Here is a 13,120-nt window from a genome sequence, read left to right on the forward strand (position 1 = left end):
AATCTATCTAATCACAGTCTTCAACTACCTACAGGAGAGTCTACAGAGGACAGAGCCAGGGTATTCTCTATCATACACAGTAAAATAGTCAGAGGCAACAGCAGGAGTAAGTATCAAGCCAACTGAAAAAGTGGGTTTTTCTCCCATGACAGAGAAACAGACAATAAACATTGAAACAAGCTGTTTGGAGAAGGCATAGAGATAGACAAACTCAGCTGGACATAATCCTGATCAATCTGGTACATCCTTGAAGTAGGATTTTGGATCAGTAGGCCTCTAGAGACAATGTTTAACTGAAATTATACAGTAATAATCTAATAGTTACACTTTTTCCAAATCCAAGATCTTTTTTGATGAGATCATTATGTAACTATAGAGGTGTTAAAAGTGATCTCAAAAGTCATCTATTCTCTTTTTCCACCAACGTCCAGGACCTGTTATAAGTCTTCATTTTAGATGTTTGACAGATCTATCCCTAAATGGAAAAGGGGGAAACACATACTCATATTCATGTTGTTCTCCACCCATAGATTTAACAGTCATTCCAGCTGTAGCCCTCCACTGGTTTTATGGCTAACTTTTTTTTTCCTGAAATGTGATCCATATCCCTTTTCTGAAATCTATCATTGTATTGTCTCACTAGAAAGGTCTAATCAGAATTCTGAGGAAGGAACTCTATTTGTGCAATTACAGACACTGGTCTACAAAGGAACATACAGAACTGTATTAATAAGGATAAAAAAAAAATCTAAATCTACCATCTATTCCTTTTACAAATCCAAAAATCCTGACTTACTATTAGCCAAAATTCCCATTAGAAAATCTTCAGTGCACTTTTTTCTGTTTTTTCTATAGGCACCCTCACTTAAAAGTTATTTTCTTGTGATCCTTTTTGAGATAGCTGTGATGACTCTTGACGCAAACAGCAGAGGATTCATCCTTTTCTCACTGAGATAGGCCCCTTTAAGACACTTGAATCTACACACATAAATCTATGGATCTCAGAGTCCTAAGGGAATTGTCTGATGTAGTTGCCAAGTCACTCTCCATGATATTCAAAAAGTTATAGCAGTCAGGCACATTCCCAGCTGGCTGGAAAAAGGGAAACTTTAACCCATTGTTAAAAATTATAGAGAAGAGGATCCTGAGAATTAATCAACTTTACCTCTTGTATCTGGGAAGATCCTCCTTTGGATGACAGATGGAGGACAGGGAGGTAATTCAAGACAGCCAGCAGGGTTTCATGAGATTGTTTAAATTCAAAAATAAGTACTACAAGGAAAAACATCTAAGGTATGTCATATGATTTTTGGATTTTTTTTTCATCACTTAATTGGTACATAATAACATGGTCTCTTGTCCTGAAGAGGCTGTTTCTTTCTTAGCAGACATAGCAACCCTCCCCATCAAGTATAGGACCTTAGTGAGTATGGTGCAGTGATACGGAATATCTGGGTGCCTTCCTCTACTAAAGAAGCAATGTTAAGGAAAGCAAAAATAGATGCTAAATCTATAATGCAAATTTGGGCAATGTGAATGAACAATACTCCCTCAAATTCTGTTGTCTAACTGCAAAAAAAAAAAATGTTTAGATGATACATTGCTTCAAGAATCCAAACAGAATTGCCGCAATGTCAGGTGCAGTTTTCACCTCAAGGAATTTTCATTTTGAGCCTCAAACAGTAACTGTACATTACAGATCCAGCAAGGATCTGGTAAAAATCAATCTAGCTTTTTTGACAGTGGAGTCCTTGTAGAAGCCAGATATAGCTGAGTTCCCTGATCAGGAAGAAAAGAGAGTTTGGGGTTTGATTCACAGGCAGGAATTCAATATCAAGATTTTTCTTGTGTGGCTGTCATCCAATACACCCAAGCAATCTTAAAATTACCTTGAAACATCTACAAACCAGGACACTTTGCTCTGTTGATACATGCTGCAGTACAGTGTGTTGTGACAAATCCTGATAGGGACGCAGCAATCACAGAACTGTCACTGGTGCCACAGCGTTGTTTCTTTCTATCAATGAAACAAAAGGATTCAGTAAACACCCAGATTCCCCAGCACAAAAGTGTAAATCACAGCAGAACTGTATTTCCAGTAAATATCTGAAATTTGTCCACTTAACTGAGATCTGAAAGTTGCACAGTGCCTGACAGCTGGGACTATTGAGTCTGAGACTGGTGTTAGCTCTGCCAATAGGCTCTGAGTAGGGAAACACCATACCCAGCCTCAGCCTTTTCTGCCTAGTCAGAAATTACTTACCTTATCTCTTAATTATTTGGGATAAACTTGCTAGGGGAATTCCTAGATGTGCCTTTTCAATGTCTGTGGCAGCCCACATAGCTTTGGAAAATGCAGAAGAGTTTTTACCTAGCTACTCCTAGAAAATTATCTCATGCAAAGAAAACATCATATATTTTCAGCTATATGGGCAGCATAGGTCTTTTTTTTTTATTGCCTCTTTTTTTTCCATCCCATCTATTTTTTTATTTGTTTATTCATATGTACACATAAACATGAAGAGAGAATTATGGAATACAATGTTCCATAATGTACTTCTGTCAATAGGACTAGTCAAACATTTATGAGGACAAATTAATTCTTGCTAAACTGAATACATTAATGGGATTAATGTACTGATGTTACTATATCTACATTTTACAAATTGGTCCAAAAAGTGTGGGCAGGGAGGCAACTATTACTATGTAAGTGTTCATTCTGCATTCAAGTAACTTTGACTTAAAAGAAACTATATCCTGTAAACTTTTTTACTGAAATCTCATTTTTCTTCCTCATTCTTTCCACTGCATTTCTGTCAAGGCAGAACAAATGGCTAATGTAAGGACAAGCCAAGGCAAAGTGCTAAACTATAGGTGTTCTCATCTTATATCCATAGAGATTCTGTGCTCCCTATAAGTCTCATCATTTCCATCCAACAAAACTCAACATACAAGAGGCATGTGGGTCCAGCTTTCAATTGCTCACAGACTAGCTGTGTATCAGCTCCTAGAAAGTGCCCTATATTTTGACCAGATATTCCAAATTTTCAAGTGAATGTTGACTACATCACCAAATACTCTCCTTTACAGAAGAAACAGATAAAGAACACTGAACACATTTTACAAAAATGTCATTTCCCCAAATGTTCCACTAACTATGTCTTCTGGACATAGAAAATTTGATCCAATATTTCTGATGGAAAAAGTCTTAAACCTCCCTCTAATTTTAGAGCAGTAAGGATTCTGTTCCTGACTTTATGGAGATCAAAACTACAAAACACCAGCTCTTGGAGAAAAGTACAAAATAAAAGCTTATTAAGTTGATAGGATAAGGTGCTGCTAGAATGCACAATCTTCTTTGAAAAATACTTTTAAATCCCTCTTCTTTTTTATTCTCTTCTCTCAACTTTGTTGTCACTGCTTGACATAATAAACAGATTAAAAAAATGCCTTACAAGGTCACACCTGTTATCTATAATGCACAGTAAGACTTCTCCAAGAATGGTTAGCAGGGACCACCTAAGGAGAAGAGTAAGAAACAGAATTATTACAAAACAAAACTTCTCCAAAGCCCTTTCCAGTCTCCATGATTCTAACTGCAGGACCTCCTGAGCCAAATGTCTTATCTCTGTGTTTACCCAAGCACACTCAGTTTTTCCAATTCATTGTTCAATTGCTTTGAACATCTTCAGGCAATCTTTGTAATCTTCAGGCATTTGTGTGCTGTGTGGAAAGAACTTTACACATTTACTGGAAAAACATTCCTCTTTATTTTGAAAATCCTGTCTTGCTATTTCATTTGATGCTCCCTTGTTTTCATACTGTGAGAAGAAATAGTAATTCCTCATTCACTTTTTCCACACCACTCATGAGTGAATATTATGTTGTAATCTCCTTGGCTGTCACTCACTCCCTGGGCAGAGGTTATTTTTAAACTCAGGAGTTAGCAGTTCTCATGGCGAAACAATTTCATGCCTTTGCTGATGCAACAAAATATTTACTAAGTAGCACTCAAAATCCATGGCTGATCTTATTTTGGTCTATTTCACTAGAACCATCTTGCTTGCCACACCCTTCACAAATAGTATAAATTAATTGCAAACGTTTTTTTAAACAGTTGCCTTTTTATTTTGCAAATGCAACCAAAGCACCTAGTGAGCTGTAAAAGAGAAGTGGTACATGACCTATCAGATTTTTACCTGGTCAATCCTTCTCTTAGACTGAGTCATCACTGTCATTTGGGGCTACAGAGCTAACTATAAAGCATAGATTTCATACTAGACTTTCCACAAAATTATTAATGTAACAAAGGGAACCAATTTATTTTCAAGGATGTCTTGCATTCACCTGTCACATAGGTAAATGAAAATCACTTGATTATTGATTAAGAAACAGTTTATCATTATATTAATGATTTTTTTCATGTCACTGGTTAATCAGAATTATTTTACAAAGGCCCATAAGGGACACCTATGATAAAGAGAGCATAACATGTTAACATACACAGGAAAAAGCATGGGTGTTTAAACATGAGCCTTTAAAATTAGTTCTACAAGCAGACAGACCCGGGTAAAATAAATCACTATTGTTTTAATTTTTACTACATTATTCTAGGCAATATGAATCAAAAACTTGATATTTATACTTGATTTTCTTTTCAAAGGGCATGAAGAGCACTGTCTAGACTTACTATACTTTGATTCATAGTTGCTATAGCAACATGTGTAATTTATTAATCTTTGTATGTGAAATATTTCAAAAGGACAGATTACCTTTGTGTTAAAAATGCAGTTAGTTTTAAATATTTCTCTGTGATGAAGTAGACTGCTTATAAAACAGCAAATCTAGTCAGAAAAAATTAGGTCTCCTGAAATATCTAGTAGGTGCCCCAGAAATGAAAGCCAATCTGAAGCTAAAAATAAATTAATAGGAGAAATTTATGAAATTCTATATATTTGTATTCTGGTACATAAATAATTATTCTCTATAAAATTAAATGCCACATTAAGGCATTGTCAGGAATCACAAAAAAAGTAAATAGAAATAAAATCAAATAATCAGGCCACTTTTGCATATAGTTTTGGAGACACGGTAAGTTAACATTTGTTAGAAATACATTTCTAACAAATGTTAGAAATTAGGTCTCCTTTATTAGGAAATGTTTTGTCAGTGAATAAGAAGGAAAGCTGACAGACTATCTTAGTCAAATTTGACGATAGTTATAGAGTTGGTTCCAACTTGGTAACTTAGGAAATTAAATCCACTAAATCAAGGATTTTCTCTACTGGGACTTAATCTGGTCCTATATGCAAACTGACTATTTAAAAAGGCTTTTCTGAAAGAAAGAGGGAAATTTCATCTATAATATCTTTCTAGAGTTCTACTGAATCTATTAACTCTGCCCAGAGAATATAATGCTGCATTTGTCTCATTTACAACTTTATTGTATATGATTCATGACTATGGCATAAAATCTCAAGCCAGGGTCTGTATTTTTATAAAATATTTACATGTCTATGAATTATTTTCTTTCTCATTCAAGAAAAATACCTAAAAAGCTATTTCAAATATTTCAACTTCATGAAAAAGGAACATGTGAGGAGACAAGAGATCATGTGAGAATGGACAGTATTTTCAGACATCAATGAATATCTGCAATTAAGCTAATGTTTGTCACTTCTAATTAAGCAATATGGAAGATTAAATACATACAGTAAGTTTGGAATTATGTGGATACTGTGTGATTCTGATGGAGGCAAGCATAAACAGAGAAGATTTTTGTGGAGAATGGAACACAACACTCTGAAAGCACTCTACAAACCACTCCCACAACTTTTCTGTAGAGAATAAATTGGTTCACAGATTTATTAAATGTCTACAGATTGGAAAAAGAAGGTCTCAAAATCTTGAAACACTAGAGGTAATTGTTAATTTAAAATTATACTTCCTTGCCATTTTTCTACCCTTTCCATTTACCAGTTTTCTGCTTCTATTTCACTCTAATTCAACCCTAAACAACGTGCATAACCACAGTGAATCAGAACTGATTCTGAAGATGTGATATTGCTTCCATGCCTTTCCCAAGCATAGAGAGTGGAAGAATATGCAGAGGATGCTGTCCACCCCATCAGGAATGAACACGTCCAGTTCATGCATAATGTGACCCTATAGGTACCAGAAAGGTTATCTTTAAAATGGTGAGCAAAAAATAGTGATATGTATGGATTTCCTCAGTAAAAAAATACATCTCACTTTTTCTCTGTCACCAAGATTTAAGGAAAATCACCTAATAGCGTGTAGTCCACTTTTAATCAGCTACATTGGACATAAATACATAGCATACTCCAGCAACCTTCTGTCATGGAGTGACTGCATCAGAATCCCAGGGAACAACTGGTTGTGAGGCACTTAAACAGGTTTTCCAGAGAAGCTGTGGATGACCCATCACTAAGATCATTAAAGGCCAAATTATACAGTACTTTGAGAAACTTGATCTAGTAAAAGGTGACTCTGCCCAGAATAGTAGGATAGGACTGGATGACCTTTAAAGGTCTCTTCCAATCCAAGCCATTCTGTGATTCTATGAACTGCTTCAGATTTATTTGGGTTTGTAACCCTGGTTGTCTCATGTTGTCTGGCAATGTGCAATAAATGTTTGTGTAGAATATTAACTACATAATCCAGGTGACTTTTGCATCAAATCACAGTCAAAGTGATTTTACAGTCCTATGAGTGGGAACCTTAACTCACAAATTGAACTGAGTTATTGAAGAATGCTACTAATCATCTCAAGTATCAGATACTGCATATCAGATAAAACCATTCTGATACAATTTTTTTGTCCCAGCATTCATGCAATGTAAGAATTCTTCCATCTTAAGAAATTCCATATTTCTTAATGCAAAAATATTTTTTTCAATTATATTTTTTTAATATATTTAGGATTAGTGTTGCTTGCATTATGTGAGAACTTTAGAGTTGTAAGGCACAGTAATTTGATTTACAGTAGTTGGGACTAGCTTTGATTCATGTATGTCATTTCCACTTTCATGTATGTCATTTCCAGTTTTGACTAAAGAAGTTAAGTTCATATTTGAATGGTATAAGTTCAACTTTTCCAGCTAGCTCAATATAAACTGCTGTTTATGTAACAATTTCCAGACCAAAAATGACAAAGGAGTTTTTCTTCTCTTTTAAAGGTAACAAATGCAAGATTATCTCAGAGCTTGTTCATCTGCTGGTATATTTCTGTTCTTACTGAAGGGTTTCATGCATGTAGGAAGAAATGCTAATAACATATATTAAAAATAGCTGATCATTTTCCATTTCATGATTAAAAAGGCAAATGTATGTGGTGATCCAACCCAGAGGGTACTGAGGCACTGTAACCAGTTGCACACAGAAATTGTTGATGCTCCATCCCTGGAGGTGTTCAAGACCAGGTTGGATGGAATTTCAATCAACCTGGTCTCATGGGAGGTCTCCCTGCCCATGGCATGGGGCTTGGAACCACATGGTCTTTAAGGTCCCTTCTACCCAAACCAGTTTTGATTATCAAATCTATGATTTTATTGCTCTCTTCTCAGCAATACAGTTTTTCCTTTGCAGTCAGGCAAGCTTTGACCTTAATCTTCCTTGGAACCAACATCTTCTTTATTTAAGAGGTGACAGCCATAAATATCACTACATGATATGTTGGGTTTAGCTGGCATAGACTTAGTTTTCATCATAGTAGACAAGTATGGGGTTATGGTTTAGATTTGTGCTGGAAACTGTTGGTAAGACAGGGATGTTTTTCCTACTGCAGAGCAGGGCTTCACAGAGCCAAGGCTATTTCTGTTCCTCAGCCCGCCCCATGAGCAATCATGCTACAGGTGGGCAGGGGGCTGAGAGGGGACACAGCTGGGAGAGGACAGCTGTCTCCAACTGATCCAAGGGAATATTTCAGACCAGATAGGCCATGGTTGGCATATAAAGCTTTGGGGAAAAGAGAAAAGGAGGGGATGCTGATAGTGATAGCATTTTTCTTCCCAAGGACATATTGCATGTGATGGAGCCCAGTTTTCCTGGAGGTGGATGAATGCCTGCCTGCCCATGGGAAGAGGGGAATGAATTCTTTGTTTTGCTTCACTTTTTTGCATGGCTTTTGAACTGTTATCTTAAGCCACAAGTTTTTTCACTTTCCCTCTTCTTATTCTCTTTTCCATCCCACTGTGGGGAAATGAGGAAATGGCTGAGTAGGGCTTAGTTACTGGCTGGGGTTAAACCAGAACAAACAACAAGTCAGTGAGGATATGGAAAAAAAATGCTTATGATAGATATCAGAACAATGAGTGTAGTGACCTTCAGTCACTAAGTGACAACCCCCGAGGTCTGTAGTATATGCAATGTACATGCAATGTCTCCAAATTATATGAGAACAAAGCCTTTTAGGACACACAGCCTCTGTTAGAAAGTGTCCTTGACAGTGACAGCATGCAGGGATTTAGATATTATTTTCTGAGATATCATTTGTCTTGATAGGTCATGCACAGTGACTAGAGGTTAATGACAGATCTGTAGCAGAATCTCTCCATGCACAGGTGCATAATACCTAGTTTCATCTGATCCTGATCAAGATCTATAAGTCACAATCAAGACAAACTTGGGCATGAGTCCAGTATTCAGGTTCATGTTTGTCACAGGGCAATACTGTCTATCAGTCAGTCTATTTTCATCAGTAGTACAAGACAAATTTATGGATTAAAATGCGAATGAAGATGAACACAAGCAAGATGGAGATTGTATAGATGAACACAAGCAAGATGGAGATGGTATAGTAGACCAAAAATAAACCACTGCAGGTATGGAAAAATTCCTGGCTGTCATAGGTTTCCTTTCACTGATGGACTATACCCAACCCAAAATATAAAAATGGTCTTAGATTCATTCTCCATACAAGACATATTAGCAGTGTGATTTTATGATACCTATGATAATCTACAAAATTCAGCTATTCCTGATTCTATAGATCCCTGAACTCAAAACTTCTTGCCATATTTTTGCAATGGGCCAAAGAAAGGTGCAGATTGATTTCATTGCAGATATCATTGCAGATGATTTGTTTTTCTCATGTTCTTTTTGTCCACTGAGGTTCAAGGAAATAAAGTTATGATACTCATATCTGAGAAAGACCTTTTATTCACTCTGGACTTATCACCACCATCGTCTTCTGCTAGCCTGTAATTTTATCTGCAATTTTGCTGAGTGACAAGCAATTAAAACACTCATCTTTTTACATACCTTTAAAAGTCACAAAACCCCCAAGTTATAAGTATTAACACCTACAATATGGAGTTATGATGACCTTGATAAAATGCCGTGAAAAATGAATGAGTAATATCTTAGGGCTGAAAGATTAATTACTACTGTCTTTCACTCAATAAAGATATTTTAAATTCCCCATTAGTGAACAATGAAATAAAATGTGGCAAACAATAAAGTAAAGGCATAATTTTGATACCACTTACTAACTCTACATTGTCTGGCTTGGAGCAGTTTATCACAATGGGGTTTTTTGATACAGAAAAGAACCCTTATTAGTAAATCAGTGTTCATTATCTCAAGAAAAGAGATTTCACATCCATGTATATGTGGATGTGATGTATAACTAGGAAATAGAGAAACTACAAAAAGAAGCATAATTCAGTGGAAAATATTAATGCTGATTTATTAAATAGCCTGCCTTGAATGTTCTACCTCAACATATGAAACCAGAAAATATAATTATTTAAGAAAAAAAATATATCTACTGTTCTATTCATTAGGTTAGGGTGATGAAAATATTACAACATGCCAGCAAGAACCAGAAAGTAATTAAGTTATGTCACTAGTGCTCAGACTTCCTAGTTCAAGGAAATTTAACTAGTTCAGACACTGTTCTAGGAAATCAAGAATGCAAGCAAACTGGACAGTCATACGTCTGTTATCACCACCTGAAAGTAGGATTAATAATACCCCTCCCTATTTCACTTCAGAGAATAAATTCTGACTAAATCTGTTGAGGAACAATCCTTACAAATACTGATATGTCCAAAACTGTCTTTACCTTTTAGAGACACACCTGCCAGTTAGGAAATTTGATGCTGAGATTTCATCAAGTTTCTCATTCATGGGTGCATACTGTGAATTGTAATTCAATCAGATGGTTTGGGTTGAGATAAATTTAGAATTATAGTTAATGTTTGAATGCAATAACCAGCAGAATTCAATTTGTATTGCCTTGACAACTTTTTTTCTTCCTCTTGCAAAGAAGCAAGACAACACTTCTTACAATCTCCCCATGTTTTATACTGATTCCTGAAGAAATTATTATCGCTCCTGAGCTACACTTTCTTAAATTTATTCCCTCTATAACTGCTGATTTTCATTGCTATAAAATCTCTGGTATATATAATCTTTATTTTGAAACCCTTCCTCTTCTCATGGTACCCAACAACTCTCAGTGACACAGAGTGGGCTTTCAAATCCCACAGCTGTGTGGACCTGACCAAAGCAAACACAGGATCAGAAGTGTCAGCTCCAGTCAGTCATGGGAATGGAGTGCTTTGACGGGTAATGGTAATTCCTTGGTCCCTGCTCCAAACAGATGCTTGACAGGGGGTAGAGTCCTAAAATGGATGGAAAAACTTCAGACACAGATTTCTCTTATTTAGATTATATATATGTTCAGGATTTAGTGTTTATGTAGTTAATAAAAATGAAAATATGCAAATATTTACACTTGAAGATACAAATGTGCCGCTTGGAATATTTTTAAACCTGGAGAGAAAGAGTTTTCAGTGACCTTTTCTTCACTTGGGTTTCTTCATATGCATAATAAGAAGAATAATCATTCCAAGATCAAGCCTTTCTTGTCTTAATGCTGCCAAGACACATAAGACGAAATAGAAATGAAACATTGAAACAAATCAGCTTTATACAAGTAAACAAAAAAACCCAAACAAACATGGGTTTATTATAATAAAGTTGAATATTATGGAGATGGTTGGTTTTGACTCTCCAAAACTGTTGGGGGAAAAAAATATGCTTATGGATCAACATTTCAACTTTTAAAACTGCAAATGTTTCCTTCAGAATTGACAGTTACTTGAACAAAAATGTCGCTGACATGCTATATTAGTCTTACCTTGTTTTCTGTAGCAATAACATACTTTCCTGGGGCTGAATTTCAGAACAGCTATGTTGGAGGTATCTCTTTCTTTTGCAATTCTGAAATGAAACACCAGAATCCGCACCACATTGATTGCAAGCATTTAAGATAATTTTTTTGTGAATCCATATTTCCATATTTATTATCATCATGCATTTGGGAATACATTGGCTAGGCACTTAAAAACTAAACTAAGGAGCATCACACATGCTTTTCACATATTTCCATTCACCAGACTCAAAATGTATTTGATCACAGATCAAAGCAGTGAAGCAGACTTGCTGTTCCGCTGAGCTTGGATTGCCCTTATGGAATTTCCTCAAGTACTTTCCTCTGTCTAGCCTATTTTTTTCAGTATCAGCAACTATGGTGCTTCCACACTGACTGTGAAATAGTGTAACAGATTTTAGCTGTCTCTGTGACTCCTTCTCTGCACATTTTTCCAGTGCAGATCTTCACATTCCGGCTCTGTGTTTAAGAATTCCTCTCCTCTTTCTCAGAAGCAGCCTTGTGACACTCCTTAATCCATGTTTTCCCCATACTGAATATTTTTCTGTCTGAAACCCCTTCTTCAAATTGGAATTCTCTTAAGTTCTTTCATATTATGCTCACCTGCCTATAAATCACCTCAAGTTTACAAACTTTTAAATACTTTCTTTATATGATGTGCAAAAAGTACACTGAACAAGCAAGAAGCAAGCAAGAAAGTAAAAGGGAGAATAGGAGCTACTGATAGCCCTAAAGCTCATTTCTAATACCACTTCTAACACCTGTATTATGATATAAAATTCTGTCTGAAAAAAAACAGGTTGGAAAGATAGCAGACAGTTTCACAACTTCGGACATATAAAATTAATTTCTTAATATATATCTTACTAAAGTCAAAATTTAGGTGAGAACAAGGACAATTAAGATTGCTTCTGCTTCTACTCCTTTCCAGCAACCATCAGGTCAGGGAAGAAGAAGTAGCTGGAGCATGAGCTTTTCTTATATTTCCAGGCTTCAAGCGCTCTGTTACTGGGTGTCCTGGCCAGGCAGATTGTCACCAGTATATGGTCTCCTGTAGTCATTTGACAGTGTTTGGTGTGTCCCTGAAAAGTGCTTCTGTATTGGTTTTGCATGATGTGCTTTTTGGTGGCAGGGGAAGAGGAGGGGGGGCGGTCCACAAAAGTGGTGTCTGTGAGAAGCTGCTGGAAGCTTACACCTTGTCTGTCACAGCCAATTCCTGATGGCTCTGAAGACGTGTAGGTGTAGAAGAAAGATTACAGGCAGCCTAGCCCCTCATAAATTAGTACAGTTGTACTAATTACCAAAGAGGAACAACCTTGCCCTTAATGGGTCACAGCTATGACCAATAAAGATAAGTGTAATAAAAGGGGTGGGTTGGCTATTTAAGGGAGGATTGTGAGTAGGTGGACTGAGGTGCCCTGAGGAAAAAAGAATAATCCAGGGAGGTATAAAGAAGAAAGAAACAAGGAAGAGAATTGCTGCTCTGAATGTTCTACTGTGAGGTTAGTCTGGGTCTGATGGAGTTAGACCCTGCTGTTGGAGTCTGCAGCCATAATTAAGCTGGGTGAAAGCTGTGTTCAGAGACTGCAAACCAATATTTGTAGTCTTAGTCCAGGAGGAAATAGCTATAGTCAGAGTCTGCAGTTGGACCCTACAGTAGGAGCTAGCTGTTTTCAGTCAGGATGGCTAAGCTGCAAAGATTAAACTGGGACCCTTTTCACACTGTTGAATGAGAGACTCTGTCTTGGCTCATTTCTACCCCAAACAAGAGGTCTGCTGTAGTAAAGGTGGACATGCTGCTGGTCAAAGCTGGGCCAATTAGAGATGATGGTAATGCCTCTATGATGATGTATTTAATAAGAAAATCAGAATAAAGTGGGGGTGTAGTTTCAATTCTAGCCAGAGAAGAGGAGGTGCATG

Source organism: Cinclus cinclus, chromosome Z (genome assembly GCF_963662255.1).
Source record: "Cinclus cinclus chromosome Z, bCinCin1.1, whole genome shotgun sequence".
In the NCBI taxonomy this organism is placed as follows: Eukaryota; Metazoa; Chordata; class Aves; order Passeriformes; family Cinclidae; genus Cinclus; species Cinclus cinclus.